Source organism: Neolamprologus multifasciatus, chromosome 12 (assembly GCF_963576455.1).
Source record: "Neolamprologus multifasciatus chromosome 12, fNeoMul1.2, whole genome shotgun sequence".
Classification (NCBI taxonomy): domain Eukaryota; kingdom Metazoa; phylum Chordata; class Actinopteri; order Cichliformes; family Cichlidae; genus Neolamprologus; species Neolamprologus multifasciatus.
The window spans coordinates 10594417-10599387 of NC_140450.1; the positions used below are offsets into that span (position 1 = coordinate 10594417).

Consider the following 4971-nt stretch of genomic DNA (forward strand, 5'->3'; position numbering starts at 1 on the left):
CTCAAAGTCATGAGTAAAAAAAGTTAGCAAATGTTTAACTGGAACGAAAGACTAACTGAAAATAGTGGCAGAGCGAGTAACACTGGATCTTCATGTGCAACAACAAAAAAAAAAAAATCTTTCAGCACACATTCACATGTACAACCACAAACCTGCGAACATTCACAATGTTAAAGAATGTTACCAGTTACGTTTGAAGTATTATCATTTTAATCCATGTTGATTTTACAAATGTCACCACGTGTTTAGAAGTGAATGAGATAAACTGAGAGGGTTTATATGAAGTGTAGAGTTCATTCTTACATCATGCACTATCACATGCAGGTAGATCTAACCAAAATGCAAACATACAGGCGACAGACCTCATTAAGGTTAATGCATGCACTTTGAGCTCCTGGTGTTTTCTTCAGTGCTATAATACACAGGAGAGAAATTTCACAATAACTGCATGGTAAACAATGCCTGGCTACTTCCGCCTGAAGGAAAGGTGACATTTGCCATGTGGACCAAAGGACAGTCACTTTGGTTTTAGATCACCTGGAACACAGCTGAGAAAGCTCAAACATCCTTTTCCCCAATCAACTTCCTGTCCTCTTCCTGGGGAGACTAAAGACAAACAGGAAAAATGCAGCACTAAAGGGATGCAACAACCATGCTCAGGCTATCAGCTCAGCTCTTGCAGGAACTGACTTAGTTGCGCTAAAAAGAGAGCATTCAAATATAAAATATAAGACAGTGTATTTAAAAAAAGAATTCTCTTGTAGAGGCATGAAATGCATTAATATATATAAACACACAATAGCTAGAGGTGTTAGAGTCAGCCGTCCTTTGTTTTTGTGTCAATGACCAAGTGGTCTAATTGAAGAGCGTCTCACCCAAAGCAGACCACGTGGCCTAATGGATAAGGCGTCTGACTTCGGATCAGAAGATTGAGGGTTCGAGTCCCTTCGTGGTTAGTTATATGTCTACAAATTTTCCCGGAGGAACCCACCCGACACATTATTAAAACTTTATCAAATTTAATGGGTTCATTTCCTTCTCTTTTCTCGTACTCTTCTATATCATTGTCTATAGTTCCTTGTTCTATTTTGTGATTAAATTGTTTAAAAACTTTGCTCATGTGTCTCCTTTCACAGTGAATGTAAATGAACAATGTAATTAATGGCGTAATCAGCTAAGGTTAGAGCATTCCACAATCCACAAACACTAAATAACTGCTAATTAGTGCTAAGTAACATACTAATGCAGCAGTAGAATTTCACCATGCAAAACGGAAACAGAAACAGACTCATTTTTAGATTCAGCCATGTATCCACTAGAGGAACTGCAGTTTTTGACACTTCCACTGAATGGCTTCACTTTTTCAGCCCCAGCAGCTGCTGCTTGGTTCATTATTTGTTTCATATTCTGTGTTCTTATTCAGTGCTTACCTTGTTGCTTGTTATCGGTTTGTTCCTCCCTCACTGACCTCGTAACACATTCCTGTAGCATCCTCAGACGTGTTATTCTTATAACACGTCGCTGAATAATCATCTGGTGATATAAGTCAGCTTAACCTTCCATACACATGTTATTATCTATTCTGTACTTCAAAAAAAGAAAGCTTATCATTTTCCAACCTTGCAGTCAGCCTTTTTTGTCTGCATTTGGGTTCTGCTTGAATTTCCGATAACAGTATGTCTCCATTATTAAAGATAAGCAAGATATATGTAGACAGAAAAAAAGATGATGAATTTAATATTTACACTGCTAAATTTTATAAGTTAATTTGTCCTCAGTAATACAATGAAGGCAGTAACCGCAGCAGAAAGGAATGTACTCATCAGATCAGACTGTTCTGGCTTACACTTTTGTTCTGTGCAACAAAAAGTTTGGCTTCGGACGAGAGTTCCCAGGAGGCTGTTTATCAGAGCAAGCAAATGGGTGTGAGTGTGTTCACCCATCTGAAAGATAGGCTTGATATCACACCACTGTCTCTGTCTGCCCTTTAATTAGATAATGCAAAGCCCGCCTGAAAACTCCAGCTAACTCCAAACAAACACACAGACACACACACACATACACACACTGCAGTCACCTCATCCACATCACGCCACCTCTCACCAGTTGGAAGTCAGGAAGTCCCCACCAACAGCTGCACCACTGTATTGAGCCGTTGTACTACAACACATATCAGAGATGAATAATACACAGCTTTGCTTTTGTACTTGACCCTCTGGATAAGACCAGCCTGAAACTATTGATTTCAATTTACATGGTGTGGTTCTTGTGGGTTTTTTTGTTATGATGATTACTGTGTTCATTAAACCTTTAATCTGCCCATGTCGTTTAATGCCTCTTTGGAAATATTTATACACTTTTGTTTTTAATTTTGTGAAACTTCAAGCTCCTCCAGCATTTCTGAGATGTTATGTGTAGAAAAAACCCCATCTTGCTAGTATCACTGTTAAATTCTCAGAAATTGACTCAGTCTGTAACCACAGTTGAGACAACAGCGTCATCATTGTCCTCATGTGGTTGCGGACAATAGCTGGACTTAGAATTCCTTTTAATATAGTTGCAAGCGCTCGTGTCTATTGTCTGGAGGTAAACTTTTATATTCAAGTAAATTAAAGAAATTTAAAAAAAAATCATCAGCCTAGCATCTCGTAGTTTTTTGAAACAACAATAACATTTCAAATTAGTTCTTTAAAATGTTCCCAGAACACAGATTACATAATTCAGAGGGGCCAACTGGAAATCAGTGACAGTTACTGTAAGAAACAAATAATTCAGAGGAAGGGAGTGGTGCACACATGGTGAAATAGAGAGAACGAGCGGCAGTTGGACAAGAAGAAGGATCAGGTGATGGGCTGGGGCGGAGTTCTTCCAGACCAACGAGGTGTACTGTTTCTACCAACAAGAGATGACCTAATATGAATGACAATCTGATCACGTGATGCTGCCAAGAAAAGCCCCTTTTTTAAGTTTAAAACTTTGGGTTTGAAACAAGAAAAAAAGACCTAAAAAAAAAGGTGTTAAAAGCCTAATACAGTTATACAGGTTTTTCTAACACAACTTCATTGTGTTGATTGTTCTGGGTGAGTAAACCTCTGCAGGAATGGAAAGGATGTAATGGTTGAGTAGGATGTAATGAAGCTAAAATCAAACTGAGGTAAATGTCTGTCATGTGCAGTCAGAACAAGAGGTGCAATCAAACATAATAATTGAAATTTTTTAGGGAGGTTTAGCATAGTCATGCAGACGCTTAAAATTTTTTTTTTTTTTTGTGAAACAACATTTGGATTTGGGACACAGTGGTCTGGAAAGTTCATAATAAATGCAAAGTCAGAGTGACAGTCACAAGCATGACATAATAAAAACAAAGGGCATATTGACTAATCGGAGAATAAGTGAACTACTGGGCTTGGCAAGCTAACAGTTGTCTGGACGAGTTCATATTTACTGTTCGTTCTGATCTGTCTGGACATCTTATCACTGTGAATCTGTCAGCAAAGTTCCCCAGAGTCCCCCAAAGTTTCTGTGTGGCAGGATCAAGCTTATAATGGTGCTTTAAGATCCTTTAAGATCCTGCTGTGAGGGACAGCGACACTGTACTGTGTAGAGTGGTACAGTGGTGGGAATAGCCTAGAGTAGGACTGTAGTTACTTCTTTTGATTTGTTTTACAGTGTGTTTGTTCCTCTCCCCATGTTCACACTACCTCCACTGGCACTTCACAAGTGCACCTGTGATGGGGATGTGGAATCAGACTGAATGTTCCTGTCTTGTATATCACCTTTAAAAAAGAAATTAAAAACATTTTGGTTTCAGATTTTTGTTTTTCATTTATTTTTCCACCTGTGAAAAAACAACCCATTGTGCAGGTTTGTATTATGTGTAGTGATATATTTCCATCAGTTAAACTGGGAAGATTTCACTGACTGTGATAAAGGAATTGCTGAGAAAATGTTGCTATAACAGCAACAGTTAAGCTACATTGGCTATGTTCATGGGAGAATTGAGACGACAGAGACATGGATTTGATCCCATTTCACATTTACTTTTTAGTGGCCTTTAGCTGACACACATCCAGAACAGTTCAAGTGAGTGAAAGGTAAGTGGGGACCTCAAAATGGTCTCGTTAATGATCGAAGTTCAAAATTATAAATGGGGCAAAGGGGATATTTTATCAAAAGGCTAAGCTGTCCTGGATGTGTGTCAACTGAAGGCCAAAATAACTGGAGGCAAAGTTTAGAGAGGCAGAGTTGAGAGGGTTTGGACATTTGCAGAGGAAGGATAGTGGTTATACTAGACAAAAGATGTTAAAAATGGAAATGCCAGGCAGGGGGTACAAGACAAAAGCCACAGAGGACCTTCATGGATGTGGTGATGGAGGACATGCAGAGGCCTGGTGTGACAGGAGGATGCTAAAGATGGGGTGAGACGCTGTGGTGACCCCTAAAGGGAGCATCCAAAGAAAGAAGATGGACTTTGATAAAATAATAAATGAATCAAATGAATGGCAATGCAAATACCTCAAAGAAGCTTGTATAAATATTTCTTTTTTCATTTACATTTAATTTATAATTGATATTCAAATTTTGTTTTCACTGTATTATTTCTCCATATTTATCTTCCCAAGCTAATTTCTGTTTTGTTTTCCTTTTTCCTTATTCTTTATCCACATCATTCCCTTATAAGAAGAATAACTGCCCCCAGACAGGAACTGAGTCCCGTAATTCAGTAGACTAAACAATTAGTGAGTCATTCATTTGTTTATTTATCAATAAGGACGTCTTGGAATGTAAAGTTTAACCTGTGAGCTATTATGAGTCAAACATGTTTATCTCCCTGGACATGACTAATTTATACGAATCAAATAGTTTCTGCTGTGATATCTTCTAATACTATAGTGGCCATCGTGGTTTGTGGCGCGGCGGCAGGGGGTGGCCGATAGATAGATAGATAGATAGATAGATAGATAGATAGAT

At 38.4% G+C, this 4971-nt stretch overlaps 1 non-coding gene across 1 annotated transcript; it reads left to right on the forward strand.

The window, feature by feature from the left end:
• The first annotated feature begins 883 nt into the window (after nucleotides 1-883).
• On the forward strand, nucleotides 884-956 carry trnar-ucg (transfer RNA arginine (anticodon UCG)). The gene has a single exon. It is a non-coding gene; the product is annotated as a tRNA-Arg (tRNA).
• The last annotated feature ends 4015 nt before the right edge of the window (nucleotides 957-4971 follow it).